Source organism: Phaseolus vulgaris, chromosome 11, assembly GCF_000499845.2.
Source record: "Phaseolus vulgaris cultivar G19833 chromosome 11, P. vulgaris v2.0, whole genome shotgun sequence".
NCBI classification, from domain to species: Eukaryota; Viridiplantae; Streptophyta; class Magnoliopsida; order Fabales; family Fabaceae; genus Phaseolus; species Phaseolus vulgaris.
Genome location: NC_023749.2, coordinates 43,686,892 through 43,703,607, shown reverse-complemented (window position 1 = coordinate 43,703,607; position 16,716 = coordinate 43,686,892). Strand labels below are relative to the sequence as shown.

The 16,716-nt window shown below is 26.7% G+C and overlaps 1 pseudogene; it reads right to left on the bottom strand.

The window, feature by feature from the left end:
* Positions 1-10,320: 10,320 nt before the first annotated feature.
* Positions 10,321-14,787, bottom strand: LOC137832362 (choline monooxygenase, chloroplastic-like; annotated as a pseudogene).
* Between the last annotated feature and the right edge of the window lie 1,929 nt (positions 14,788-16,716).

Sequence of the window (16,716 nt, the reverse complement as noted above, 5' to 3'; positions counted from 1 at the left end):
TGTTTTTTTTAAGTGTTTCAAATCAAATGAATAGACCTTGGTTGTAAAAGAAGTATTAAACATATCAAAATACATTTTGAACACATGAAATGGTTTTTTCAAGGGTGTATCCTAGGTGTTTGAATCAATTAATAGACCTTAGAACATACGAAAACACAATTTTAAACATGAGATTGTTTTTCAACGATATTCATAGTGTTTCAATCAATTAATAGACTAAGATTGTAAAAGAAATATTGAACAATTTTAACACATGGAATTGGTTTTCAAAGATATCATAAGTGTTTTCAATCAATTAATAGCGAAAAGAAAAGAACAAGTTGCAAATATTTAGTTAAGTAATACGCTTGTTTTCAATAGTTAAGATACTTTTAATAAACTATTATTATACAGAACATTCACTTTCTTATAGTTTCATAGGTTATAAAACCTTAGATTGTAAATGAAAGAAGTATTAAACATATCAAAACACAATTTTAACACATGAAATTGTTTTTCAAAGATATCATAAGTGTTTCAATCAATGAATAGACCTTAGGTTGTAAAAGAAGTATTAAACATATCAAAATACAATTTGAACACATGAAATGGTTTTTCAAGGGTGTATCCTAGGTGTTTGAATCAATTAATAGACCTTAGAACATACGAAAACACAATTTTAACACATGAGATTGTTTTTCAACGATATTCATAAGTGTTTCAATCAATTAATAGACTAAGATTGTAAAAGAAATATTGAACAATTTTAACACATGGAATTGGTTTTCAAAGATATCATAAGTGTTTTCAATCAATTAATAGCGAAAAGAAAAGAACAAGTTGCAAACATTTAGTTAAGTAATACGCTTGTTTTCAATAGTTAAGATACTTTTAATAAACTATTATTATACAGAACATTCACTTTCTTATAGTTTCCTAGGTTATAAAACCTTAGATTGTAAATGAAAGAAGTATTAAACATATCAAAACACAATTTTAACACATGAAATTGTTTTTCAAAGATATCATAAGTGTTTCAATCAATGAATAGACCTTAGGTTGTAAAAGAAGTATTAAACATATCAAAATACAATTTGAACACATGAAATGGTTTTTCAAGGGTGTATCCTAGGTGTTTGAATCAATTAATAGACCTTAGAACATACGAAAACACAATTTTAACACATGAGATTGTTTTTCAACGATATTCATAAGTGTTTCAATCAATTAATAGACTAAGATTGTAAAAGAAATATTGAACAATTTTAACACATGGAATTGGTTTTCAAAGATATCATAAGTGTTTTCAATCAATTAATAGCGAAAAGAAAAGAACAAGTTGCAAATATTTAGTTAAGTAATACGCTTGTTTTCAATAGTTAAGATACTTTTAATAAACTATTATTATACAGAACATTCACTTTCTTATAGTTTCATAGGTTATAAAACCTTAGATTGTAAATGAAAGAAGTATTAAACATATCAAAACACAATTTTAACACATGAAATTGTTTTTCAAAGATATCATAAGTGTTTCAATCAATGAATAGACCTTAGGTTGTAAAAGAAGTATTAAACATATCAAAATACAATTTGAACACATGAAATGGTTTTTCAAGGGTGTATCCTAGGTGTTTGAATCAATTAATAGACCTTAGAACATACGAAAACACAATTTTAACACATGAGATTGTTTTTCAACGATATTCATAAGTGTTTCAATCAATTAATAGACTAAGATTGTAAAAGAAATATTGAACAATTTTAACACATGGAATTGGTTTTCAAAGATATCATAAGTGTTTTCAATCAATTAATAGCGAAAAGAAAAGAACAAGTTGCAAATATTTAGTTAAGTAATACGCTTGTTTTCAATAGTTAAGATACTTTTAATAAACTATTATTATACAGAACATTCACTTTCTTATAGTTTCCTAGGTTATAAAACCTTAGATTGTAAATGAAAGAAGTATTAAACATATCAAAACACAATTTTAACACATGAAATTGTTTTTCAAAGATATCATAAGTGTTTCAATCAATGAATAGACCTTAGGTTGTAAAAGAAGTATTAAACATATCAAAATACAATTTGAACACATGAAATGGTTTTTCAAGGGTGTATCCTAGGTGTTTGAATCAATTAATAGACCTTAGAACATACGAAAACACAATTTTAACACATGAGATTGTTTTTCAACGATATTCATAAGTGTTTCAATCAATTAATAGACTAAGATTGTAAAAGAAATATTGAACAATTTTAACACATGGAATTGGTTTTCAAAGATATCATAAGTGTTTTCAATCAATTAATAGCGAAAAGAAAAGAACAAGTTGCAAATATTTAGTTAAGTAATACGCTTGTTTTCAATAGTTAAGATACTTTTAATAAACTATTATTATACAGAACATTCACTTTCTTATAGTTTCCTAGGTTATAAAACCTTAGATTGTAAATGAAAGAAGTATTAAACATATCAAAACACAATTTTAACACATGAAATTGTTTTTCAAAGATATCATAAGTGTTTCAATCAATGAATAGACCTTAGGTTGTAAAAGAAGTATTAAACATATCAAAATACAATTTGAACACATGAAATGGTTTTTCAAGGGTGTATCCTAGGTGTTTGAATCAATTAATAGACCTTAGAACATACGAAAACACAATTTTAACACATGAGATTGTTTTCAACGATATTCATAAGTGTTTCAATCAATTAATAGACTAAGATTGTAAAAGAAATATTGAACAATTTTAACACATGGAATTGGTTTTCAAAGATATCATAAGTGTTTTCAATCAATTAATAGCGAAAAGAAAAGAACAAGTTGCAAATATTTAGTTAAGTAATACGCTTGTTTTCAATAGTTAAGATACTTTTAATAAACTATTATTATACAGAACATTCACTTTCTTATAGTTTCCTAGGTTATAAAACCTTAGATTGTAAATGAAAGAAGTATTAAACATATCAAAACACAATTTTAACACATGAAATTGTTTTTCAAAGATATCATAAGTGTTTCAATCAATGAATAGACCTTAGGTTGTAAAAGAAGTATTAAACATATCAAAATACATTTGAACACATGAAATGGTTTTTCAAGGGTGTATCCTAGGTGTTTGAATCAATTAATAGACCTTAGAACATACGAAAACACAATTTTAACACATGAGATTGTTTTTCAACGATATTCATAAGTGTTTCAATCAATTAATAGACTAAGATTGTAAAAGAAATATTGAACAATTTTAACACATGGAATTGGTTTTCAAAGATATCATAAGTGTTTTCAATCAATTAATAGCGAAAAGAAAAGAACAAGTTGCAAATATTTAGTTAAGTAATACGCTTGTTTTCAATAGTTAAGATACTTTTAATAAACTATTATTATACAGAACATTCACTTTCTTATAGTTTCATAGGTTATAAAACCTTAGATTGTAAATGAAAGAAGTATTAAACATATCAAAACACAATTTTAACACATGAAATTGTTTTTCAAAGATATCATAAGTGTTTCAATCAATGAATAGACCTTAGGTTGTAAAAGAAGTATTAAACATATCAAAATACAATTTGAACACATGAAATGGTTTTTCAAGGGTGTATCCTAGGTGTTTGAATCAATTAATAGACCTTAGAACATACGAAAACACAATTTTAACACATGAGATTGTTTTTCAACGATATTCATAAGTGTTTCAATCAATTAATAGACTAAGATTGTAAAAGAAATATTGAACAATTTTAACACATGGAATTGGTTTTCAAAGATATCATAAGTGTTTTCAATCAATTAATAGCGAAAAGAAAAGAACAAGTTGCAAATATTTAGTTAAGTAATACGCTTGTTTTCAATAGTTAAGATACTTTTAATAAACTATTATTATACAGAACATTCACTTTCTTATAGTTTCCTAGGTTATAAAACCTTAGATTGTAAATGAAAGAAGTATTAAACATATCAAAACACAATTTTAACACATGAAATTGTTTTTCAAAGATATCATAAGTGTTTCAATCAATGAATAGACCTTAGGTTGTAAAAGAAGTATTAAACATATCAAAATACAATTTGAACACATGAAATGGTTTTTCAAGGGTGTATCCTAGGTGTTTGAATCAATTAATAGACCTTAGAACATACGAAAACACAATTTTAACACATGAGATTGTTTTTCAACGATATTCATAAGTGTTTCAATCAATTAATAGACTAAGATTGTAAAAGAAATATTGAACAATTTTAACACATGGAATTGGTTTTCAAAGATATCATAAGTGTTTTCAATCAATTAATAGCGAAAAGAAAAGAACAAGTTGCAAATATTTAGTTAAGTAATACGCTTGTTTTCAATAGTTAAGATACTTTTAATAAACTATTATTATACAGAACATTCACTTTCTTATAGTTTCATAGGTTATAAAACCTTAGATTGTAAATGAAAGAAGTATTAAACATATCAAAACACAATTTTAACACATGAAATTGTTTTTCAAAGATATCATAAGTGTTTCAATCAATGAATAGACCTTAGGTTGTAAAAGAAGTATTAAACATATCAAAATACATTTGAACACATGAAATGGTTTTTCAAGGGTGTATCCTAGGTGTTTGAATCAATTAATAGACCTTAGAACATACGAAAACACAATTTTAACACATGAGATTGTTTTTCAACGATATTCATAAGTGTTTCAATCAATTAATAGACTAAGATTGTAAAAGAAATATTGAACAATTTTAACACATGGAATTGGTTTTCAAAGATATCATAAGTGTTTTCAATCAATTAATAGCGAAAAGAAAAGAACAAGTTGCAAATATTTAGTTAAGTAATACGCTTGTTTTCAATAGTTAAGATACTTTTAATAAACTATTATTATACAGAACATTCACTTTCTTATAGTTTCCTAGGTTATAAAACCTTAGATTGTAAATGAAAGAAGTATTAAACATATCAAAACACAATTTTAACACATGAAATTGTTTTTCAAAGATATCATAAGTGTTTCAATCAATGAATAGACCTTAGGTTGTAAAAGAAGTATTAAACATATCAAAATACAATTTGAACACATGAAATGGTTTTTCAAGGGTGTATCCTAGGTGTTTGAATCAATTAATAGACCTTAGAACATACGAAAACACAATTTTAACACATGAGATTGTTTTTCAACGATATTCATAAGTGTTTCAATCAATTAATAGACTAAGATTGTAAAAGAAATATTGAACAATTTTAACACATGGAATTGGTTTTCAAAGATATCATAAGTGTTTTCAATCAATTAATAGCGAAAAGAAAAGAACAAGTTGCAAATATTTAGTTAAGTAATACGCTTGTTTTCAATAGTTAAGATACTTTTAATAAACTATTATTATACAGAACATTCACTTTCTTATAGTTTCATAGGTTATAAAACCTTAGATTGTAAATGAAAGAAGTATTAAACATATCAAAACACAATTTTAACACATGAAATTGTTTTTCAAAGATATCATAAGTGTTTCAATCAATGAATAGACCTTAGGTTGTAAAAGAAGTATTAAACATATCAAAATACAATTTGAACACATGAAATGGTTTTTCAAGGGTGTATCCTAGGTGTTTGAATCAATTAATAGACCTTAGAACATACGAAAACACAATTTTAACACATGAGATTGTTTTTCAACGATATTCATAAGTGTTTCAATCAATTAATAGACTAAGATTGTAAAAGAAATATTGAACAATTTTAACACATGGAATTGGTTTTCAAAGATATCATAAGTGTTTTCAATCAATTAATAGCGAAAAGAAAAGAACAAGTTGCAAATATTTAGTTAAGTAATACGCTTGTTTTCAATAGTTAAGATACTTTTAATAAACTATTATTATACAGAACATTCACTTTCTTATAGTTTCATAGGTTATAAAACCTTAGATTGTAAATGAAAGAAGTATTAAACATATCAAAACACAATTTTAACACATGAAATTGTTTTTCAAAGATATCATAAGTGTTTCAATCAATGGATAGACCTTAGGTTGTAAAAGAAGTATTAAACATATCAAAATACTATTTGAACACATGAAATGGTTTTTCAAGGGTGTATCCTAGGTGTTTGAATCAATTAATAGACCTTAGAACATACGAAAACACAATTTTAACACATGAGATTGTTTTTCAACGATATTCATAAGTGTTTCAATCAATTAATAGACTATGATTGTAAAAGAAATATTGAACAATTTTAACACATGGAATTGGTTTTCAAAGATATCATAAGTGTTTTCAATCAATTAATAGCGAAAAGAAAAGAACAAGTTGCAAATATTTAGTTAAGTAATACGCTTGTTTTCAATAGTTAAGATACTTTTAATAAACTATTATTATACAGAACATTCACTTTCTTATAGTTTCATAGGTTATAAAACCTTAGATTGTAAATGAAAGAAGTATTAAACATATCAAAACACAATTTTAACACATGAAATTGTTTTTCAAAGATATCATAAGTGTTTCAATCAATGAATAGACCTTAGGTTGTAAAAGAAGTATTAAACATATCAAAATACTATTTGAACACATGAAATGGTTTTTCAAGGGTGTATCCTAGGTGTTTGAATCAATTAATAGACCTTAGAACATACGAAAACACAATTTTAACACATGAGATTGTTTTTCAACGATATTCATAAGTGTTTCAATCAATTAATAGACTATGATTGTAAAAGAAATATTGAACAATTTTAACACATGGAATTGGTTTTCAAAGATATCATAAGTGTTTTCAATCAATTAATAGCGAAAAGAAAAGAACAAGTTGCAAATATTTAGTTAAGTAATACGCTTGTTTTCAATAGTTAAGATACTTTTAATAAACTATTATTATACAGAACATTCACTTTCTTATAGTTTCATAGGTTATAAAACCTTAGATTGTAAATGAAAGAAGTATTAAACATATCAAAACACAATTTTAACACATGAAATTGTTTTTCAAAGATATCATAAGTGTTTCAATCAATGAATAGACCTTAGGTTGTAAAAGAAGTATTAAACATATCAAAATACATTTGAACACATGAAATGGTTTTTCAAGGGTGTATCCTAGGTGTTTGAATCAATTAATAGACCTTAGAACATACGAAAACACAATTTTAACACATGAGATTGTTTTTCAACGATATTCATAAGTGTTTCAATCAATTAATAGACTATGATTGTAAAAGAAATATTGAACAATTTTAACACATGGAATTGGTTTTCAAAGATATCATAAGTGTTTTCAATCAATTAATAGCGAAAAGAAAAGAACAAGTTGCAAATATTTAGTTAAGTAATACGCTTGTTTTCAATAGTTAAGATACTTTTAATAAACTATTATTATACAGAACATTCACTTTCTTATAGTTTCATAGGTTATAAAACCTTAGATTGTAAATGAAAGAAGTATTAAACATATCAAAACACAATTTTAACACATGAAATTGTTTTTCAAAGATATCATAAGTGTTTCAATCAATGATAGACCTTAGGTTGTAAAAGAAGTATTAAACATATCAAAATACTATTTGAACACATGAAATGGTTTTTCAAGGGTGTATCCTAGGTGTTTGAATCAATTAATAGACCTTAGAACATACAAAACACAATTTTAACACATGAGATTGTTTTTCAACGATATTCATAAGTGTTTCAATCAATTAATAGACTATGATTGTAAAAGAAATATTGAACAATTTTAACACATGGAATTGGTTTTCAAAGATATCATAAGTGTTTTCAATCAATTAATAGCGAAAAGAAAAGAACAAGTTGCAAATATTTAGTTAAGTAATACGCTTGTTTTCAATAGTTAAGATACTTTTAATAAACTATTATTATACAGAACATTCACTTTCTTATAGTTTCATAGGTTATAAAACCTTAGATTGTAAATGAAAGAAGTATTAAACATATCAAAAACAATTTTAACACATGAAATTGTTTTTCAAAGATATCATAAGTGTTTCAATCAATGAATAGACCTTAGGTTGTAAAAGAAGTATTAAACATATCAAAATACTATTTGAACACATGAAATGGTTTTTCAAGGGTGTATCCTAGGTGTTTGAATCAATTAATAGACCTTAGAACATACGAAAACACAATTTTAACACATGAGATTTTTTTCAACGATATTCATAAGTGTTTCAATCAATTAATAGACTATGATTGTAAAAGAAATATTGAACAATTTTAACACATGGAATTGGTTTTCAAAGATATATAAGTGTTTTCAATCAATTAATAGCGAAAAGAAAAGAACAAGTTGCAAATATTTAGTTAAGTAATACGCTTGTTTTCAATAGTTAAGATATTTTAATAAACTATTATTATACAGAACATTCACTTTCTTATAGTTTCATAGGTTATAAAACCTTAGATTGTAAATGAAAGAAGTATTAAACATATCAAAACACAATTTTAACACATGAAATTGTTTTTCAAAGATATCATAAGTGTTTCAATCAATGAATAGACCTTAGGTTGTAAAATAAGTATTAAACATATCAAAATACTATTTGAACACAAGAAATGGTTTTTCAAGGGTGTATCCTAGGTGTTTGAATCAATTAATAGACCTTAGAACATACGAAAACACAATTTTAACACATGAGATTGTTTTTCAACGATATTCATAAGTGTTTCAATCAATTAATAGACTATGATTGTAAAAGAAATATTGAACAATTTTAACACATGGAATTGGTTTTCAAAGATATCATAAGTGTTTTCAATCAATTAATAGCGAAAAGAAAAGAACAAGTTGCAAATATTTAGTTAAGTAATACGCTTGTTTTCAATAGTTAAGATACTTTTAATAAACTATTATTATACAGAACATTCACTTTCTTATAGTTTCATAGGTTATAAAACCTTAGATTGTAAATGAAAGAAGTATTAAACATATCAAAACACAATTTTAACACATGAAATTGTTTTTCAAAGCTATCATAAGTGTTTCAATCAATGAATAGACCTTAGGTTGTAAAAGAAGTATTAAACATATCAAAATACAATTTGAACACATGAAATGGTTTTTCAAGGGTGTATCCTAGGTGTTTGAATCAATTAATAGACCTTAGAACATACAAAAACACAATTTTAACACATGAGATTGTTTTTCAACGATACTCATAAGTGTTTCAATCAATTAATAGACTAAGATTGTAAATGAAATATTGAACAATTTTAACACATGGAATGGGTTTTCAAAGATATCATAAGTGTTTTCAATCAATTAATAGCGAAAAGAAAAGAACAAGTTGCAAACATTTAGTTAAGTAATACGCTTGTTTTCAATAGTTAAGATACTTTTAATAAACTATTATTATACAGAACATTCACTTTCTTATAGTTTCCTAGGTTATAAAACCTTAGATTGTAAATGAAAGAAGTATTAAACATATCAAAACACAATTTTAACACATGAAATTGTTTTTCAAAGATAACATAAGTGTTTCAATCAATGAATAGACCTTAGGTTGTAAAAGAAGTATTAAACATATCAAAATACAATTTGAACACATGAAATGGTTTTTCAAGGGTGTATCCTAGGTGTTTGAATCAATTAATAGACCTTAGAACATACGAAAACACAATTTTAACACATGAGATTGTTTTTCAACGATATTCATAAGTGTTTCAATCAATTAATAGACTAAGATTGTAAAAAAAATATTGAACAATTTTAATACATGGAATTGGTTTTCAAAGATATCATATGTGTTTTCAAATCAATTAATAGCGAAAAGAAAAGAACAAGTTGCAAATATTTAGTTAAGTAATACACTACAAAAAAAAGTGTATATTGTGGCGGTTTTTTTCGTATAAAGTGACGTTTATAACCACCACAATATACGCTTTTGGCGGTTTCCCAAACCGCCATAGAACTGGCCGCCACAAAGTTTAATGTGGCGGTTTTATGTTACCCGCTGCAACACCCGCCACTTTAAACATAGTGTAAGTTGTGACAGTTTTTATATGTAAGTAGTGTCAGTTATAACTGTCGCAATTTACAAGCATTGAAGAAAATTCTGACACCATAGTATACATAAGTAGTGGCGTTTTTAACTGACGTAATTTTAATACTGAATAAATAAAATTTAACCACTTTTTTATAATTTGTTTTATACAATTATAAATTTTAACCACCACTTTTTTATAATCTTTTTTATAATCTGTTTTGTACAATTATAAAATTTAACCACCACTTTTGCATAATAAAATAAAATAATGTATAAAGTTATAATCATCCATTTATTTTCATTGAAAATTAAAGCACACATAATAATGTTCAAAAATTTATATATAATTGAAAATTAAAACACATATAAAGGTCATACATTTCTAATCAAGTTTAAAATTACAACACATAATTGTTCAAAAGTTCATACATCCCTAATCAAGTTTAAAATTGCAACACATAATTGTTCAAAAGTTCATACATCCCCAATCAAGTTTAAAATTAAAACACACATCCTAATAAGTTTTGCTTCCAGCACTTGATCCTATTACTTGATTAGGTGATGGAGCACCACTTCCATAATCTGATGCCTGAAATAAATAATTTTAAGTTAATGAATTTGTATGTTTATAATTATAAAATAAAAAGACACCAATAAAAGACTTCAGTATCGAAATAGTTGTTCTAACCTCTCCTCATTTTAACTACACCCTCTGAAGACCTCAATGTTGTTGTAACATAACGCTAGTGTTCCAATTGCCATTATCTGTCACAGTACAGCACATGTCAAATAAACATCAAAATTACTAGGGAAAGATTATCAAAATAACTATTGCTAGATTCATTAAACATAAAATGAATATGAACGAAACTAACACCCCTTTGACCCCAAAAAAAAATTAATAGTGCTTAAAGAAAAATAGGTTCCACATAGCATCAGATTGTACCCAGTAAATCCACCCAAGCAGCTTCTTCCTCTAGAACATATGCAACTCAAAAGAACAAATTTCTTATTCCACGTAGTATTAACTAAAACCAGCAAGGCTATATAGCTAAACCCTCACACAATCATGATCTATTAAAATCACTCAACCACAGGAAGACAATCTGTACTCTCACAATTATTGTACATGAAGTTTCTATTAAAAGATATTCTGTTTCTTGGCTTACCACTATGTATAGGTAAAACACTTAACTAAAAATTGTATAATAGATTGTTATTAACACATCTTTTGGGAAGTCTTAAACTAAATCTTAAAAGAAACTGGCATAATATATTAATTTTACTTTTTCATATTTTATTGAACTGAATAGGGAGGAAGCTGAAATGATTTAACTCTTCTGAAACATAACATGGTATGCAAACAATATAAAACATGCATATAAATTATTGTATATCATTGCAACATAGAGTGACATGAACTAAATAACAGTTCCATCAGAAGTAACTAAGTAAAAGAACAATACCTGGGGTATACCACAAAAACGAAATATAGACGAGCCTCTTAAAGCAGACATGTATATTAAGGAATCTTCAGCATGCATCAGAGCTTTAGTGACCCTGTCATTTAAGCATTGTACTGCCTTAACAGAGTTCTACTCATATTTCAAATCCTGGATTATAAAATTAAATTGAAGTGACAAATAAGAAACCCATACATCAACACACCTGAACATGGAGTGAAAGTCAAAAAGGTATTTCATGTGTAAATTTGGCCATGCCAGCACCCATTCTTTTTGTAATGTCCTCAATTGCTTCCTGATAGCTGCAAATATCATTGACTAACATTTAACTTGTTTATCATAGAATATACAGCAAAAATTTAATTACATAAATAACTGAGAAAAGCTAATAAAAAGGAAGTGAATCAATAGTCCATATACACATCTCCGTTGGTCGGGAAATCTCTTCAATTTGAACAATATGAATGGGCCACAAAATCTAACCTGAAAAAAAATCTTCTACAGCTCCTCTAATTGTCCCTCTAAATACTCATAAAAACGAATATATATATATATATATATATTAATCGTTTAACATTTAATGTAATAAATTATTTATTAATTATGTATACATAATAAATGTCACTATAATTTTTAGTTATCAATATTGGTAAAATAATCTAATTATTGATATTTAGCAATATATATTAGAAACTAAATTCTAAATTTAACCAAATTATATAAATTTAGTTAGTAGGTAAGGTTCATACCCACTTTTATAATTTAGTTTAATTATATTTTTAATTAAAGTAAAATCTTTATCATACCTACATGGAATACTAGAGATATTAAGATTAAGAAGTAAAGAGTTGATATAAAAAAAACACAATAGACTAACAAACGTGAATAAGATAGACTCTCATAAGTTTTAATACCATTTAAAAAAATAAATTGAAGTCTAACTTCACCATATAAAAATTAATTTGTAAAATAAAATTTATTATATTTACAAAATTAATTTGTTTATTCATTTAAGCCTCGCAAATGAATCATGTTTATTTAAGGGGTGTTATTAAATACAAAACACCATGTTTATTCATTAGTATGTAATCGACGGTATAATAAGTAATTCCAATCCAAATTTTGATATTCCAGAAAGGGATACAAATGAGTCCACAAATGTTATTCACAAAGATATTCTATTGGTAGCACAGCATGCATTAATGATAAACAGTACACACCCCCACTTCCCCAAGTGTAATAACAATGATAGCATAAAATATTTTTTTATTGCCAACAAAATATATATAAAATTATGTACAGATTTATGTAATAGATAGTTATTTTATATATATACTATTAAGAGTATAAATAATTTTCTGCTGATAGACCAAAAGGGAGCCCATACAAGAAAACAAGTTTTTGTTATCCTTAGTCCAATAGGGTTGATAGTGCAGTAAGTTAACAACAGATACATTTTAGAGACTCTGAATCATGGATAGAATATAGGGTATTATATGCCTACATAACTAGAAGTTACCTTCAGAGAGCGTTCAAGATAGTAGTCAAATATTACTTGACATTTGTTGGGTCCTAGTGGAACCACAAGATTGGTGTCCATCCAAGGTCCGTACCTATGAAGGCCAGCAAGCACCCCAAGTTATAAAGCATGCTAATTTCCAAAACAAATAATACACTTGAATATATCAAAATTTCTTGTTTAAATGAATAAGATGACTGAAAAAATGATCTACCATGCCTAAACAACAACAAAACAAGCACCTATTAATCATGAAGTTTGGGTAAATAAAAGCGTATATAGCTTTTCTTCCAAGTCGATCATAATTCTCTTCGCTTTTCTCTGAGCTACCTTCACAACTTTGGATGCTAACCTTTTCAAACATCTGTTGTCTCATTCATAAACAATCTTTTTAGAACATAAGCAACCAGATGTGTAACAAAAGAAATAAAAAATCCAGTGCCAAAAGTATTTATTATTTTAGCTCACTTTAGAAAATTATTTTAGTTAGTAGACTGATAAAGAAAATTCTTTATTCTGGTTGCAGAAAAGGATGAAAAAGTCATATAACAAGGGTCCCAAAAAACCATCTACATGACTCAATTTTTCATGCTACAGTACAATAGCATGTAAAATGAAAAGATTTTTTAAAGACAGCAAAGAAGCTTACAGTGATAGAATAGGAATCCATCTTAAGATCAGAAACAAGGCCTTTATGTGCATACGGCACATGATAGCCACCATCTAAGTTAGTTATCACAGAATACCTTAAAAAAAACCCTGAAATTGCTAAAGTCTTAGAAAAAAAAACCCATTGAATCATACAAACAACATTGTGGATATAATAAAAGCTGATGTTTAAAATTTCTTGTAGAGAATGTTCACTTGTGAGATAAAGCAAACAGGTTTACCTACTATACGTGAGAGTGAAGTTTCATAAACCAGAAAAAAATCTGGTCACATAATTATAAAGAAAATGTAACTGTAGCTCACATAATAAACAATAACTTCCAGGAAAAAGAATCAATTGAATCAAATAGTCAATTCATACCTTCCAATTGCATTCAATTGTGTATTCACGTCTGCAAACATAACTTAGTGAAGAATCAATTCCAGTGGAACTCAGTACTTCTGAACAGCTATCCAGCCATTCCTTTGACACATTATGGCTATCAACTTTCTTCTGAGAGACATTCTCTTTTTCCAGATTGAGAAGAACAAAACGTCCCCAGGTAGCTGCTTTGATTGGTAAAAGGCCAAAATCCTACCCTTCATGATCACAGAGAAATCAGTTGACCTTTCCCTCTGAAAAATATATAGTACAAGAAACTTATCACGGAACATATCTGCATACATTTATATTGAAATTTCGCATTCCTGATATTCTAGTGGCCTTTATAAGTGCTCCATTGAAACCATAAGTCCTCCCCTGCAGAAATCATCGTATTTTCATATCTAAGTTTTCAAAACATAGAAACCTATATGAGAAAGTATCAGATCATGATAACTAAGTACAATTATTACCTGTGAAGGAAAGCTTGACAATTATGTTTTCAATTTCACAAGGATCATAATATAAAAAGAGAGGAGATCTATAGAGAAGAGAATCAAAACTGCCCATGTCAGTTCCTTCAATTACACATCAAACAAAGCATTGATAAGAGAACGCGCAAGCATTTAATTACCTTCAAATCGGACCTCTTCACATCAGAGGCGTAATTTGAACTTCTGAAGGCGATAGGGTTTGATTGTGTTGAATCCTTGCAAGGAGGTGGCGATGGCGGACGCGAGAGTAGGGTTTTGTGACAATAAACGTGTGGAGGCAGAGAGCGTTAGGGTTCGTATGGAGGGAGAGAGCGCTAGCGTTTGTGTAGAGGGAGAGAGCGCTAAGGGTTCTCCACATAGGGATGAGAGTGTTGTGGAGGCAGAGGAACGAGAGTGAAGAGCGTTAGGTTTTCCAAACTGAAATTCAAAAAAAATTATTTTCTTAAGTTTTAAAAAAAAAATTCAATTTTCAATTAGTTTTTGTGAGAGTAAGTTTAAAAAAAGGAATAAAGTAAGTTTTAAAAAAAAATCCATTTAAAAAAAAAATATTTTCTTAAGTTTTCAAAAAAAAATTCAATTTTCAAAAATTCAATTTTCAATTTTTAAAACTCAATTCAATTAGTTTTTGTGAAAGTAAGTTTTAAAAAAAAGAATAAAGTAATTTAAAAAAAAATAACCGCCATATTAAAACCGCCACATTTTACACATTTTTTTTAGTGATACGCTTGTTTTCAATAGTTAAGATACTTTTAATAAACTATTATTATACAGAACATTCACTTTCTTATAGTTTCATAGGTTATAAAACCTTAGATTGTAAATGAAAGAAGTATTAAACATATCAAAACACAATTTTAACACATGAAATTTTTTTTCAAAGATATCATAAGTGTTTCAATCAATGAATAGACCTTAGGTTGTAAAAGAAGTATTAAACATATCAAAATACAATTTGAACACATGAAATGGTTTTTCAAGGGTGTATCCTAGGTGTTTGAATCAATTAATAGACCTTAGAACATACGAAAACACAATTTTAACACATGAGATTGATTTTCAACGATATTCATAAGTGTTTCAATCAATTAATCGACTAAAATTGTAAAAGAAATATTGAACAATTTTCACACATGGAATTGGTTTTCAAAGATATCATAAGTGTTTTCAATCAATTAATAGCGAAAAGAAAAGAACAAGTTGCAAATATTTAGTTAAGTAATACGCTTCTTTTCAATAGTTAAGATACTTTTAATAAACTATTTTTATACAGAACATTCGCTTTCTTATAGTTTCATAGGTTATAAAACCTTAGATTGTAAATGAAAGAAGTATTAAACATATCAAAACACAATTTTAACACATGAAATTGTTTTTCAAAGATATCATAAGTGTTTCAATCAATGAATAGACCTTAGGTTGTAAAAGAAGTATTAAACATATCAAAATACAATTTGAACACATGAAATGGTTTTTCAAGGGTGTATCCTAGGTGTTTGAATCAATTAATAGACCTTAGAACATACGAAAACACAATTTTAACACATGAGATTGTTTTTCAACGATATTCATATGTGTTTCAATCAATTAATAGACTAAGATTGTAAAAGAAATATTGAACAATTTTAACACATGGAATTGGTTTTGAAAGATATCATAAGTGTTTTCAATCAATTAATAGCGAAAAGAAAAGAACAAGTTGCAAACATTTAGTTAAGTAATACTCTTGTTTTCAATAGTTAAGATACTTTTAATAAACTATTATTATACAGAACATTCACTTTCTTATAGTTTCCTGGGTTATAAAACCTTAGATTGTAAATGAAAGAAGTATTAAACATATCAAAACACAATTTTAACACATGAAATTGTTTTTCAAAGATATCATAAGTGCTTCAATCAATGAATAGACCTTAGGTTGTAAAAGAAGTATTAAACATATCAAAATACAATTTGAACACATGAAATGGTTTTTCAAGGGTGTATCCTTGGTGTTTGAATCAATTAAAAGACCTTAGAACATACGAAAACACAATTTTAACACATGAGATTGTTTTTCAACGATATTCATAAGTGTTTCAATCAATTAATAGACTAAGATTGTAAAAGAAATATTGAACAATTTTAACACATGGAATTGGTTTTCTAAGATATCATAAGTGTTTTCAATCAATTAATAGCGAAAAGAAAAGAACAAGTTGCAAACATTTAGTTAAGTA